The sequence below is a fragment of the Rhyacophila brunnea genome, unplaced genomic scaffold (genome assembly GCF_057557595.1).
Source record: "Rhyacophila brunnea isolate RB1 unplaced genomic scaffold, BYU_Rbru_1.0 scaffold_21, whole genome shotgun sequence".
NCBI classification, from domain to species: Eukaryota; Metazoa; Arthropoda; class Insecta; order Trichoptera; family Rhyacophilidae; genus Rhyacophila; species Rhyacophila brunnea.
In genome coordinates this window covers 15,151,839-15,168,620 of record NW_028232871.1, presented here as the reverse complement: position 1 = coordinate 15,168,620, position 16,782 = coordinate 15,151,839, and the positions used below count along the sequence as shown (strand labels likewise).

The window sequence follows — 16,782 nt, the reverse complement described above, 5'->3', positions numbered from 1 at the left end:
GAAAACAAGGACATTATTAAAACCACACCAGACATCTATCGAGCCGCCAAAGAAATGTTTTGCACATTCCCAAATGTAGAAATATTATTGAAATCTTTTATAACAATCCCCTTATCTAATGCGTCAGGTGAAAGATCGTTTTCTGTTTTAAAGCGTGTAAAAAAATATTTGAGTAGTCGGAGAAGAAAGAATAAATAGTATGGCCATTTGTATATAGAGCAAGAAAATTTAAACCGAATTGACACTGCCAAAATAATTGACGAATTTGCAAGAAATAAACCAAGACGAAATTGAAAAAAATATATGTTTTTTTATTTTATTTCTATTACCTTTGTTATATTTTATGTTAATAAATTAATGAGAGTTTTTATGTACATATACAACTTTTTTTTTCTAACTTGAATTTGGGGGCCCCGAAATTTTTACCGCTCAGGGCCTCCACTTGACTTGATTCGCCCCTGCTCGTTAGCTAAGTGCCCTGCATTGTATTGATTCATAAATAACGGCAACTTGAATGCAAATTTGCAAGGATTTAAATGTCACGTCAGAGGACAGTGCAGTACAATAATAATTAGTAATTACACGATTGTGCGACGCTGGCGCCTTCAATGCTGAAGCAAATGACTAAAATAGTACAAAACTTAAATACATTAGAATTTAAATTCAAATTCCATCAAATACCTTCGGTCGATAGTATTAATACTGTAAACCGTACAGTACAGTGAATAGCAATCGCTACGTCATTCCCTACTTCGAAATGGGTAATGAAATGATACTGCTATTTTTAATAGTCACGTAAAGCCATTAGGTAATCAACAATTCATAATTCATATGGTTTATCTGTGAGTAATTATAAAACCGGTCGAACTGGTTTACTACAGCCTGATTACAATATAACATACATATTAATACTTTTATGTTGTCACTTACCTACCTGTTGCCAGTCGCTGTTGCTACCGTATTTCTTTATTTTAATTATATACTACTAACTAGTATAGTAGGAATTTATGTGAGAGTAGAGTGGGGATAAACAGCGACACATTAATAAATTCTGAGCTTGTTTAAAAGCTTATGTTTTTCGTATATGTACATATTTTAGTTAAAAATAATATGAAGAGGATACTATTGGAACAATACGGCTGTACGAAGATTGCAGCGCAGTTCAATCAATTAAGATTGGGAGACTGCGATGGCTAGGTCATGTGCACCGTATGAATGACAATGAACCGGCAAAGAGAGTGATGTCCAGCAATCCAATAGGACGTAGAAGAAGAGGGAGGCCAAAGATTCGCTGGTTAGATGGAGCTGCCAGTGACTGCCGTATTCTGAGGGTACCAAATTGGAAAGCGGCCACACTGGATAGGGACAGGTGGAGGGAGCTGTTGGAGGAGGCCAGGACCCACACCGGGTTGTCGCGCCCCTGATGATGATGATGACTATTGGTCACGTTTTATAACTTTGCATTTTTTCATCTTTTAATGCGATACAATCTCACCTAAACTATTTACAGCTACCCTTGAAGACTTATTCAGGCAACTTGACTGGAATGACAAAGGGATCACCATACATGGAGAATACATGAGTCACCTGCGCTTTGCCGATGATAATATAGTAATTTTTTCACAACACTCAGAAGACCTCCAAACCATAATGTAGGAACTCGCTGAAGTAAGCAACAAAGTAGGCTTGAAAATAAATGTAACAAAGACGAAAGTCATGTTCAACTGCTTTGCGGGCCAAAAAGAGATCCTCATCAATGGCACTCAGCTCGAACAGGTTAAAAACTACATATATCTGGGACAACAAGTGTCTATAGATGGATGTATATTTGATGAAATTGTTCGCAGAGTAAAGTTAGGCTGGAGTGCTTTTGGCCGCCTGAATAATGTCTTCAAAAGTGACCTTCCACTGTGCCTAGAGCGCAAAGTGTTCAATCAGTGTGTGCTTCCCGTAATCACATATGCGTGTGAAACATGGACTCTAAGTAAAAGAGAGAACCAGAAACTTAGAGTAGCACAACGTGGTATGGAGAGGTGCATGCTGGGCAAAACGTGAAAGGACAAAAATAAGAGTGAGTGGATAAGGAAACAGACATGGGTTTGCGATGTGATAAAAGTCTCAAATTGAGTTGGGCTGGTAACATAGCTCGAAGAAAGGACAATCGTTGTTCAAATTTAGTCATCCAAGAGGTACAAAACGTCCGCAAGGTAGACATAGAGGCCACTGGATCGATGAAATGATAAAGTTCTGCAGAAGTACGTGGCAACGCAACGCACAAGACCGAGAGAAATGGAATCAGCTTGGAGAGGCCTTCATCCAGCAGTGGATAGATTTAGGCTGATGTAGTAATAAATAGATAATATACCTACTTATGAAAAAATATTTTTAGAATATACCTATTAAAACATGTTCATCCTAGAGACGGAGTGCAAAGTTATGAAGCATATACCCTACAAACCTACTTATTATAATGTTTTTTTTATGAAAACATTTTTTAGTACTTCCTAATACTGGAGCTGCGAGAATGTCGAAGAGCTAAAATATGTAGTATGATATAAAAGAAGACGGAAGAGTTCGGTATAAACAAAATTGGAAAGGGCCTGAACAACGGATCTTCACTCCAAGGAGAATACATGACAGTGTCGTCAACTGTCGCTGACAAAAACATGCATGTGGCTACTAGTACTAGAAGACCCGTGGCCCTCATAAGTTGGATGCGACTATTTGGTGCATTCAATGTTTGCTATGTGGCATGTCTTAAAGACAAGACAGGGCGGACGACATAAAGGGACACTAACGATTTTTAATAAATATGATCGTTAAGCCACGCGCATTCGATAACCACTTGTAGATACGACATTTCGCAAAATCTCGTAGGTGAACACCGTTAGTTATAGATGCAGGCTAGATGTTTATCGCTAGACTCAAAACGTGGAGTCTGACTATGGAAAATGTACCCGAAAAGGTGGGGTATTCTGCGGTTGAAGCGACGAGAAGCTATAAGTAGTAGGCGGATTGAATTTGAAGCTCAGTGCCACCTGTTAAAAAATCAATGAAAAATACTATGAAAATTTTTCAAAATAGACACTCCAAACCATTTTTACGTGTGCGCACTTTGGTACTTATTAGGTTACGCGAAAAAGCGTTTAGATTTTTTTTCGTCCACGGTGGCCGCGTTGCTTAAGCGCCGGCGTATAGTGTCGAGGGTCCCAGGTTCGAACCCTGGGTCTGGCAAGTACACATATTATTTTTCAATTTATCTAAGAGTCAGAGTATGGACTTAATAGGTTGAGCACGTGTCTGACATCCATTTCTCGTAAAAACAAAATCTGTTAATACATACCTCCACTCTGTGGAGGCTCATATGATCATATTAGGATCGGACATGGTCGAAAGAAGAAGCTACCTCTTTAATAAGAGCAATAATTTACAGTACTTATTTAATTACCCCTCGCGCGGTATTACCCCATTCGACTCGCACGAATCTATTACACATGCGCGCTGCTATCTCAATTAACTCGGTCAGCAGTTGCAGTCGGACAACCTTCGCGAATTGTGTGTTTTTCACGCAATCAGTCGCGTGACGAACGAGCCGTCTTCATGGGAGGATGAGCAGGCGTGTGTTATTAAAAATGGCACGTAATCGCTCAATTGTTATGGCCTGTTTACACGTAAAGCTCATCTGCATCGACCGACATGAACAATTATGTTATGTCGCATGCAGTTTTGATTGCTTCGCAAGAGATTAAATTCCCACTTCTATAATGCTAAAATTACACGAAGCGAATCCATCCCCGCTGATCTTCTAGCCGGATCGTCAGTGTGACGATCGTGTAAAAGATCGATCTGTTGTGACATTCTGTAGAGAAATATATAGTCCGTATTCTTTATGCTGGCGTGCGGTTTCCCCACCGCTTCAGCATCTTAACACTGCATTCCCTCTCGTTCCTTCCCATTGAAAACTTGCAACAGTCGAACGCGATGACACAATGCTTTCCGTCCGCGAGGGATGTGACGTGAACGTCAGCATAATGAATACGGAGTCTAAGTCTATTACTTATTAGTACCCACATGTTTTCCCTCCACTGTCCACCACGTCACCATACACATAAACATTTGTACTAAGTATTACATTTTGGCCGAAAACATTTGCAAGTAGGTATTGCAGATGGCATAAAAGCTCCGAGACCGTTTTGTACACCTTTGTAGGTATAGCATTTCATCGATTGGTAATTGTGTACGTACACGCGCCATTAACTATTTGAGATGCGACGCTTATTCGACTTACCAATCTACAGTTGAATCATTTAGTGTTATTCCTGCAGTCATAATATGTTTTTATTTGTATTAAAAAATATTTTATATTGAAACTATATAAGTAGGTACGCATATACCTATACTTATACCCATGGGGATAAACAACTAGAGCCGTGTCAGCATATTGATCGGCGATATTAAATAGCTGACCGCAATTACGAATTCCTTAATATCCATTTCCCGTAGTGTCCAATTATATCAAACTCTGTAAATAGCTGACTGCAATTACCGTAATATCCGTTTTCCCATATATATTGATTAAAAATGCCATTCGATTATAACTTCCCTGAAAATACATCGCACCGTATTGTAATTGTATTTATTATATTGCAGGTACTTATGTAAACAGTAAATAAATTTTCGCTTCTCTATCATCACTAATATCTACTACCGTTTTTCATCTGCAACACCTATCCACTCGGATAGTGTTGGACGAAGTGGTGATCCGCGATATCTAAAGACTCCCACATACCTATACCGATACTATTATAAATCTAACTTACTTACTTATTTATTATAACTTATTACTCTTGTATTCGGGTAGATGGTACGTTTAAAAAAAAACGGACAAAATTACCAGTCAGTAAAATGCTACTCGAAGAATGTGTAATTCGGTATTGAAGCTTTTCTGCCATCTGCAATAAGTACAAATGTTTTTGTCCAAATGTTTACGTAGAAATTACACGTTACGATTTTAGGAGTATGTCACGATCATGATGTGCCCTTCAAAGTTGTGATGAGAACGCGTCCCAGAAAGAACTTCCAAATAACCTGGCTTGTGAACGGCATGCACTAAGGCCCGTTTCAGACAGGACACGGGTGTCGCGCTCGATATTATATATGAGGCCTTTGTATTAATGAGTCAACACATAATTTCACGTTGTAAATTAGAACATAAAACTGGCTGCGGTAATAAAAACAAGTGTATCGACGGCTTGAGAATGTAGCGGCAGACGGAAAAGTGTATCGGACACGCGTTGACTCATTAGGTCTGAGGCTAATATAATACAAAGTCCCCTTTACTCGAATACAAAGGCCTCCTATATTATATCGAGCGCGACGCCGGTGTTCCGTCTGAAACGGGCCTGACTTGTTAAGTGTGTATTATTCCGTTATGTATGCCTGCATCTTGCAAATGATGAATCATATTACAATTAAAGCCAGTTAAATGGTAGGTAGTTGATGTCTTGGGTACCTATAAAAAGATTCCATGCGGGATTCCTACATTTTTCTTCCCAGGTTTGCGGCTTGTCAATGCGTTGAAATAATAACCGTGGAATAGGAATATTTTAAATTTAAATTGTCAAAATATTTTATTCCATGGGAGTCATGGGACCATAGTGAATAATAATAAATTTGCCTATCGAGTAGTAGGTTATTATAAATGTGTGTAAAATGTAGATACTATCTAACTAACACATAATTAATATTAACGATTTTACATATTTTGGAAACATCTGAGAAATACACCTTTTCGAAAAAATATATGGTGCCGGACAGGACACCAACCTGCATCTATTGGATTCCGGCCCGTGTTATTTACCAATTTAGTCATTTTACCTATAAGTAGTTCAATGTGGGAGTCAGTGGCTTCAGATAGATTTTGTTAACCTGCCTCCTTCCGCCGTCTTTTTTCAAATTGGACCCCTCCAAACAATTCTTCTGTATGCGCGTCTGGGACGAGATATATGTTTGCCATTAGCGAAGGATGCAAGACTAGTCAATGCTTTCCCCAAAGACATGGACATATTCGGTGATGTGCTGTGTACCTATTTTGTTTTTGAAATTTTATTTTACTGTATAGAATTGTCTATGTTTATATTACAACGTTTGATTAGCTCGTATTCTTGTTTGTCCGGTGGTTGTTTGTCCAGTACAAATCTTGCAATCGATTTTTAACTAACTTCCCGACTAGCTAGACATTTGAAACTTTTAGAATATATCAGAACACGATGCCAATGCATTATTTTAATACTTTTAGCCATCTAAGCAGAATTGAATTCATTTTCAGTTAATTCTGTTTTTTATGGAAAGTTATTTCAGTAAAATCCGTAAAAAGTAAAATACTATTATTGGTTGCTAAGGGGATGGTCCTAGCAATTAAATTAGTATTATATACGTGCGTTACTATGGAAATCAAAATGAAATGTCAAAATGACATTTCAGTATTCTATATTTGTTTGTTTTTTTATTTACTTGATATTAAGTACAAGTTTGAGCATATTGAGCATATTGAGCATAATAATTCAACAGAAAATTTAAAAACGTTGTATATAAAAAGTTCTTTTTATCTTGTAATTATTTTTTCTTCTCACTCGTGAGGGTAATAGTTGTTATGCCCAGAATGTTTTGTTTTTTTAAATAAATAAATAAATTGTATGGTACCATAGATTTATTAAACGATAGGTACCGAAAATGATTTGGAAAATACCTGGTTTTTCATTTGTTATTTTAACTGTAATATGGTCCACTTAGGAACAAATATAATAATACACTTATTTTCACTTAGGCATTGCGCCAATCATATTAATTATTATCAATATAATATTTAATGCTATCAATTTAGGTACTATCTATAGTATTTTGTTACATCACCTGTGTCTGACGTCTTTTAATCCAATTGGCGTTATCTAGTTAATTAAATAGGCCAGAATAAACAGCAGATGATACAGATAGCACGTCATATCTACGTAGGTATTGTTATTATCTAGCACCTAACCTTTATGGATAATATCAGTGTTACTACTTACAGCTAGATATCTCGCATTGTAAAGTGTTGAACTGGCGATAGGTGTTACTAACTGCTCCTACTTACCTGAAACAATTAAAAAAATATATTAAACATTTTAATTTATTGACTGAAACTTTGTTTTTTGTTGATACGAAAATTTTACGTTGGTTATGTACATTTATTAATCACAATATGTGATTAGCAGTGACGTCCCATAGGGGTAGGCAGATTGAGCGTCGCTTGGGGGCGGCAGTTACTCAAAGGGCGGCAAATCGAAGAGAATCATTTGGTAGATATAGAAATAGCTACCTAAACTTAGTACGTAATAACGAAAATATCTTTTCATAAAAAAATCCAGTTCACTGGTTGGAAGCAAAATGTATTAATTAACATAACAGGTTTAACATGGCTGTATTTTTTTTGTCGGGTTCGCGATGTCTAGTTTACTTCCGTTGCCCTTTGACGTCCATGGTGACCAGAAATGACACGTGCATGGATGATAAAAAATACTGTATACAAAATGGGGCGTTATTTTGGCATTGCCCAGGGGCGGCATTTTGTCTAGGGACGTCACTGGTGATTAGTTCCACAAATAATGCAATTTGATTCACTTGTGCCTATTTAAATTACAGAAATATTCACTTACTATACCTAGTAGTTTCTATATGAAAATGCTTATCAAATTGCATTCGTTTTTGGCTATCGGTTTTTGTGTACTCTTAACCAGGCCATAAGAAGTTATTACAGCAATAATTATAATTTATTTCGATGAAATATATCCTTTATTAAATGTTAATAATATATACCTACTTATGGAAATTTCAGTAGGTATAACAAAATCCAAATAGCCTGAATGTGGGGAATATTTAACCATTGCATTGGAGTGTCTGGGACTCAAGATTGTACTCGGTCAAAACAAAATGCCGCCTATTCGAAGCTTGCATTCTGACGGTGCTGACGGTAGCGAATCATCGCACCTTACGAAGGCTCAGAGCAACCGTATACTGAGCTTCGAAAACAGATGTTTGCAAGAAGGAGATAAGAGAACGCACCAAGCAGCCTCTTAATATGATGAGAGAGAAGAGACGGCGTTGGACCTGGCTCGGCCACGTGAAGAGAACTTCAACCTGGCTTGCCTGCTTTTTAAGCCGATCGGATTCCGGAGTCCTGGAAGGCCCTAAATACTATCAATATGAGTCGTATAGTATAGAAGGTAGATCTGTGCGTTATTCATAATTTCGAGAAAAGGACGAAAAACGTTTTGTTGGGTTTTTTAGTGTTATAGTAGCATGAAATATGTTTCTACATTTAGAAATTAGAAATTCAATTCAAATTCAATAGTTCTACTTTTGTTTCCAAAGTATTGAACAGTTCTAATTCTGATACTAAGCCCTATTTTCCATCACAATGTTATACCACACAGATATGATTTTGATTCGACTATTATATTGCTAGTCGTACATTATAAGGTCAGAAGAATAATTCGGCATACTTAGTTAAATTTCGATATATTTGTTCTGACAGTTCTACTTTTGATACTATACGACTCATAGTATATACGGCGGAGCTACTAGCGGAGCTAGGGATACTGGTTTGACCTGGAAAGAAGCAAGATGACTTGCGAGCGACAGGGATTCTTGGAGGCGCCGCGTGTTGTCCGGGGCGGATATGGCCGAAGAAGAAGAAGAAAAATCCTTTTTGAATTGAATATGACGCCCGGCGGGATCAGTGAAGACACCTAGTAGGTGCGTCGCGACGCCAGTACGCGAATCTAGTGAATACAGATTCATCAGGAGTCGACTGATATAATTACATTTTCCAACAAATTAATAGTATAAATTTATACTATGTATTCATAGTTAAATTTGTGTAAAATTTAAATTATTTTCTAACTCACAGCAATAATCTATTACCGTAATGTTGTATCGGTACAAGCAAGTCCGTCATAATGTAGGTCTATTCTATTCATATAAAATGTTTTACATGAATAATATATTAAATCCTGTAAATTATTCGCTAGATTACTCACCTGGTGTTGCTTATAAAAGTAAGGTAAGTCTTGAACACCTTCAGAAGGAAAACCTGTTTCAAAATAAGGGCATTCTTCGTTGCTAACGGCTCTGACTAACACTTTATAGTTTATACCCACTATTATGTATATTTTATATACAAGTGTTGCATTAAATGAACGTTACACTTAGCCATATATATACCTAGGTAAATGTTGTTTTTTCAAGATATCGAACACGATTTAAAATTTAATTCAACGTACCTACATATGAACAAAAAGATTTAAATTTCGTAAAACTAACCAACAGCATCTGTAAATTGTAGTTGAATATCAATGAAAACAAATACGTATGACTGACAAAGTTTAGTGTCCACTATTTATGGCAGATCTTAACAGCCTACCTCAACCCTTCGCCACTGGTACCTAGGCACTTAAATATTTAGAGCCTAATGCAGAAACATTTGTCTTAACTAAGATTTCCTCAGGACAAAACACTATGCACAAACATCGTCCTTAGCTAAGATCATGTTGTCTATGGTTCACCTCGTCTTAAAGCTTCGGTCGTTTTTTCTATTGAAAATAATACCATATTGAAAAATTCTCTTTCCTATAGTTTAGGTAAATTATTTTATAATTGTTAAACGATGACAAAAATATGACAACTGCACTTTATAAATGCAATAACTATAAATACATATTAATATTTAATTATAATACTCTTATGTTTCCGTTGTAAGTCATTATACGTGATTCTACAGGCACCGCAAGATATTTTTTTAACATGGTAACACTCTTGTTTCTTGAGCGGTATCAGGCGAACATAAGTGGAGAGGGGGAGAATAGACCTGTCTATCCATTGAAAAAGTATCGATACATGGAATGGGTATCGTATCGAAAGAAAGTGTCGTCCTTTAAGGAAAGGATGGCCCACAACCTGAACCGGGCCCCCACTCCCCAGGACAGGATTTTTAAGTATACTTAGGGTTAAAAGCAATGTGACGCTCAATATTATCGTTTTCAAAATGAATGCTGTATTTTGAAAACGTTACAAGTCACTATTGTGTTTTAGTCAAAATAGTGAAAACAACCCTATATGTATAAAAATAAATAGGTAGGTAGATGTAAAATATTTTATTTTATAGCAAATGTTAACCGTTGTCTTTACAAAAAACTACTAACATTTGTGTATTTAGGTAATATGAAGATTTTTTCAACTTATATCACTGTTTTTTAAAATGTGTCAAGCAACGTTTTCGAAATACAGCATTCAAATGGTGTTCGAGGTAAAATGAAGGATATTCACTGTATTTTTAGTGATTTTGTGTATTTTTTAATATATCTCTATATTAAAAGGTCCGCAGTCCCCATTCACTGTGGACCATTTAATTAATATTTAATTATCACATTTAAATAACATGCTAATTATATCTGAATGGGTCATTTTTATACGACCCGGGTCGGTGTGTCAATTGTATTTACCATTAGGCCCCCATAGACGGACAGTTCTCGTAGCAGTTTGAACATGGCACAGACAATAACTGTTCAATAACTGTACGTTAGTGGACACACCACAGATCAGTTTAACTACCCCATTTAAATCTGTCGAACTGTCAACAGACGTGCCCATATACGTACAGTTATTGTCTGTGGCAGATCAAGTGTCAAAAACTATGGAGGTTATGTTCGCCGAGATCATACACAGGGGTACCATGTGTTAAATTAGTTTTAAGTAGGGTATACTTGAACGAACGATTGATCTACGAATATTTTTACTTTGTTAGATTTATTATGATTACAATTTATTGTTTGTGTAAATATATGTCCAGATTCTTTTATTTTGAATAAATTATTCATAGTATACTTATTGTTGTTTTAATAAAATTTAATTAAGATAAAATACATACGTATTGTTTTATTTAAATCAGGGTTATATACATTAAATTTGTGTAATATGTTTTATTCAATCACCAAAACAATTTACTTATTGGTTTTGAATAATATCTATTAATTTGGTACATATTATAACATTAACTTAATACTAAATTTACGTAAGTACATATTTCTTTTGTCTAGATTTATTTTACATCAAGTTTACATTTTATTTACATTTAAGTAGTGGAAAATATTGTTTGCGGTACCTAGTTGACACCACAATATTCGTAATTATATAATATGAGTATCTCGCAAAAGAACTAACACGCAACAAAAATAATATACTTCTTACGAACGAACTATGACAGAACTGTCAAAATTTGCCGCCAAATCGCGCCAGCTACTCCTACTTTACGTTACCAGCATCTAACGTCAAACGAGAACTTTCGGCTAGTTGAAATTCCAACAGTTTTACAAAAACACGGGAGTGGGGGGTCGCTGGCAGTTTGAACATGGCACATATCTGAAAGGTCGAAAAGTGTCCGTCTATGGGCGCCGCAGATTATCTACCAAAGATAACTGTATAGTTATTAACTGGCATGTTCAACCTGTTACGAGAACTGTCCGTCTGTGGCCGGCAATTGGTGAGTGTGCACAGTGCCCGAAGATGCTGAAAGGCGATACACGTATCGCAAAAAACGATTCAAATGGAATAGTACAAAACTTAAAACCATTAGAATTTATATCTATTTGAATTGCGGAGTTGTCAAGTATCGCGACATACGATAATAAAAAAATGCATCGTACTACTATTGTTAAAATCGTTGAAATACATAGAGCGCAGGCGAATTTTTTAGTATTAGAGCAAATTTGTGATGTGTGTTTATCTCACTTATCTGATTAACCCCCGAGCAAGAGCCCTGTTAGCCCCCCCTTGCGGGGGACATGTTTGTAAATATCGTTGTCAAATTATGGTTGTTTGCGAAGGATTATTTATAATTTTATTATATATTTTTGTTACGGTCCTGCACTCATGCGTAATACGGAAGGGGGCGTGTTCATAACAAAAGTAGTCTATGGTTAAGGATTCCTTAACTCTATACTCAGGATTGTCTATAGTTAAGTCATCCTTTTCGGCGACTTATCCTTAGGAACGATTTCTTAGATTCTGCATGCGGCTCTTAAGCCTTACCCCCGTTTCAGACGGGACACCGGTGTCGCGCTCGTATTATAATATAGTAGGCCTTTGTATTCGAATAAAGGGGTCTTTGTATTATGTTTATGGACGCCTCAGAGCTAATCAGTCAACGCATAATTTCGCGTATAAATTAGAACATAAAACTGGCTGCGGTAATAAAAACAAGTGTGTCGGCGGCTTGAGAATGTAGCGGCCTGACGGAAAAGTGTACCTGACACGCGTTGGCCATTAGCTTTGGGGCGTTCATAAACATAATACAAAGGCCCCTTTATTCGAATACAAAGGCTTCCTTATTATATACGAGCGCGACACCGGTGTCCCGTCTGAAACGGACCTTATGGTAATAATTCTCATTCGAAATGGTATTATGATGCCGAAACAATGCGTACAATACTGGCTCAATGCAAAGCATAGTGACAGGATGAAAGGTGAAATAGGTATCAAAGATGAAAGTGCGCCGATGGTGTTCTATATAGCAATAGCGCTTTTTTTAAAACAAGCTATTGTTTGGCGTGTTGGCACAAAACATGGACGTCAAATAATAATGAAGCTGAAAAACAATGTGAATTTAATTATTAACATAAAGGTTTTTAAACGATCGGCACGAAAGGCGAATTATATGCAGGGACATTTTGTCGTGGCACATATTTTTGTTGTTAGATTAATGGGAAAATAATTTAATCGTATTGAAATATTGGTTTGAAGTACAAAGATGTTGCATAAAGCCTTATTCTGAAAAATGTACTTATGCAGCTCGCCGTATCACAGTTCACTTTCCGTATATCATAGAAATCGCGTTGTTCGTGGAGCATTTCACCGTCAAGTAAGCAGTAGGTATGCATGTTACAAAATGGTATTAACCGTCAAGTATCGGTGGGAAACATTATATTATTATTACTTAAAATATAACACGATAATATTATGTAGTGAGCATGCTACACCATATAATAAAAACCAGGACCGGTATACTGCCTTTCCAAGGAAGAAGGCAATAACTCGCAAAATTTGTGAAATTGAGTTATGAATGCTATCCGTTAGGTAATTTTGAAAGCCATATAATATTCTGTTCACTTTAAAATCAGTATTATCTGAGTATCTAGTATTAGTACATCAATTCTGAGTTCCCTGGTATTATCACTAAAATACCGTTAAAATCCATAGTAAAAAAATGGACATCTGCTAAAATAACACACATTTCTTTGCAAAAAAGCAGTCATTGCACCAGGGAACTCAGAAATAATCGGAACTAAAATACCTAGGAGTAGCAGTGAGTAGCATAACTAGAAAACACCTCAGATATATAATATGCCCACTAGAAAAAATCACATTTGAACGGGATTTGAACCTGAACCACCACCACCATTAAACTGTTGATTGTATAATCACTTTTTCATTACCACATTTAAATAGCTTGCTAATTATATCGAATGGCCACCTAATCGTTAGCGTCCAATGTATTAAACCACCAGTGGATATACGGGTTCAAATCTAGTCGAACATTGTATTTTTTTTAAATGTGATTTTTTATAGTGGGTTATAATATATCTGAGGTGTTTTTAAATTATGTAGGTATGTTGTTACCATATATAACAACGCGACTATGCTTTGCCCATGGAAGAGAGGATATAATTATAAATTTTTCAATGGTAAGTAAATTAATTCAACAATAATAAAAATATTCACTGGTAACCTTACCTCCAGTTTTTTTTCGGTAATTCTTGATAAGATTAATTGAATTGAACATACAAGCCGCAATAAAGAGAGATTTTGTTTTTTGATCCGTGAATAATTTTAAAACACGTTTATTGACAAAAAAAACTGAGAATAAAAATCACAACAAAAAGGTGTGTGTAACATTTTTGTAACCGAAAAAACCAGTTCCTTTTTTGCATCGTCGATGACGAAGCAGTTGTGGAAAAAAACATTCAAATTAATCTCTGACACGCGCACGAACTTTGCGAGTTTAAACAACAACAAAAAAGCATTTGATTTAATAATAGAATTTAAAATAAACTTGTTTATTAGATTATAATAATAATATAATTAAATATTATTGAAGCAGTTATTTGTTACGCCAAATGTGCGAAATTGACTATTACATGAAATGGGCTAAATTTTGGCTAATTCATGTAATAGTCAAGCCTGTTGCCTTATTCATGAATAAGGTAAATTTTCTGCCGAGTACATGAAGTCGCCAGGGCATGGAATTCTTAAACTGTCAACATGACAGCAGAAAAAGTAAATTTAATACGGATGATTTTATTAGTTATAATTGGACATAATATAATATTATTAGGTTAGGTTGGGTTGGGTTAGGTTAGGTTAGGTTTTGTAATTCTGAATTATTCAACTGAATGTCCATTTTGAGGTTAGCTAACAAGTGTCAACAAACTATCAAAAACGTACAATCGACCATTGCATGTACGATACCCAAGCACGAATCAAATCGCGAAAATACCTTTTAATAAAATTCATCCGTTATCATATTATAGTTCTAGTTTTTTTGCGCATAGTAAATGGATATGAACGTCATTTTAGTTATTGATTGGTATATTTTTATATTATAATCAATGACATCTGACACATTTCATTTGGTTAGTTTGATTAGTTGCAAAAAATACCACCGGAGCGCGACCACCTATTTTGACCATAGATAATATACGTATATTTTGACCAATCCACGAGCATTTCACACATTTAGTTTAGTTGCAAAAAATACCACCGTAGCGCTACTATCTAATTTGTCCAATGCATGAACAAGGCAGAAAAATTACTGCGGAATTCATGTACTCACCAGATATTTTGTCTAATTCATGAATAAGGCAACGGGCTTGCATTTTTCATGATTTAGGCAAAATTTAGCCCATTTCATGTAATAGTCAATTTCGCACATTCGGCGTAACACATACATCTGATTTGCATGAATAGATACTGTGTGCTCCTGACCTAAACCTGGGAATCAGAACGAGAATTGTAAGGTGGTAGTAACATCCCTTGAGGATAGGCAGGGTAGGTACCTACTCATTGCTTTTAAGAATTTCCTAGCCGGCGGGAAATAAATGCACTTTGGAAGTAGGGTTTATAAAGCAAAAAGATATTTTAGGCTGCGTGGCATTTTTTTTTGAAGTAGGTATACATACTTAATTTAAAAATTAACCAATGAAAAAGAAATGTCAGAAAAATTACTATTGGTATAATATGAGGTTATAATATATGAGATGAAACCAGCAATTGTACCTATATAATATTTTTAATAAAATTAATACATACTGAACAATAATATAATTTTTAAAACACTTCTGAGAAAATATATTATAACACTATAATTAAGTATGTAAATAAATAAATTTTAATTTATCCTATTATTTCTACTCTGCCACGTACCTGCAAACATACATACACCGGGTTTTCGTGTCCGGAAGCTTGTATGTATGCAGTTCGCCGTATCACACTTCACCGTGAAATGTTGTATCGGAAATATATGGCCGTATATTAAAGACCGTCTAACTCTTTGGGTCGTAATGACATATTCATCTCTAAATAAAACAAGGTCCTTGTCGGTTTACACGTTACAGGAAGCTAGCCGCAAACAAATTTTGAAAATAGCCGATGTACTGGATTATTTGTGAGGTTAGGTTAGGTTTTCATTCTTGAATTCATGAATTTTGCCAAAATCAAAGTATGAAAATTGAATTAATGTTCATATTGAATCTAATAAAATTGGAGACCGTATAGTACCTATACGGTCATCTTTTTCCGATAAGAAAGCTCATGGCGAACTGTGCCACGGTGAAATGTTTTACGTACAATTTACATGTAACCCCGGGTTTTATAATCGTGAACTGCTCCTTGGGTATAGGTAAATCATTCTACAGTGGCACCATAGGCGTTAGCCCTTGGTTAGCCTACAAGCGGCCAGGTCGAAAGGAGCCGAAAAATGTATGGGGACCACCATGAAAGCGCGGAGAGTGAGCGGTAGACAGTCTGGCCGCTCGTCGAATTTGCAGCGTTTCCAGCGGCTTATAAGCGGTGTGTCAAACAAAATTGACTGTTCCCCTCGCCCTTCGTTTGCCCGACTTCCAAAAACGTCTGCAATCGGTAGCGTTGGGAAGCCGCTGCTATATTTAATTCGGATCACAAAACATTTTGTGTTTTACGCGCGTCTTAGTTTGTTATTCATTTTTATTTGAAGGAAAATACCTACTAAACCCATAGTATTATAAATTACACTAGCATATACCTATACTTTAAGTTTTTTTTTTTTAAATATGTACAGGTATAAATAATCTAATCCATTTAAGTTTTGTACTATGTATTCCATTTGAATCGTTTTGTGCGACCCGGTTTTTGACTTACGGCATCTTCAGGTACTATGCACACTCACCAAAGGTAAATAAACATTATCAACAAATGCAGTTAATTATATCTTATATACTTAATAAAATTAATACAACAAAGTAGGTAAAAAGCTTATTACCTACCTATTGAGTCAAGATTACCTACATATTGCCTGAAGATGTTGAATGCAGAGATGCAGAATTCCTCCAACTCACATGTACTTGTACATACAAAAAATAAACCACTAATATTATGTGTCATCACTGTTATCTTCAATAATAATTGGATAGGGAAATAGATATATTGTTATTTTTA

General features: G+C 35.8%; 1 protein-coding gene across 1 annotated transcript in view; it reads right to left on the bottom strand.

The window, feature by feature from the left end:
* Positions 1-16,782, bottom strand: part of LOC147070772 (uncharacterized) — a 387,074-nt gene that overhangs the window by 241,667 nt on the left and 128,625 nt on the right. The gene's annotated exons all lie outside the window — the stretch shown is intronic.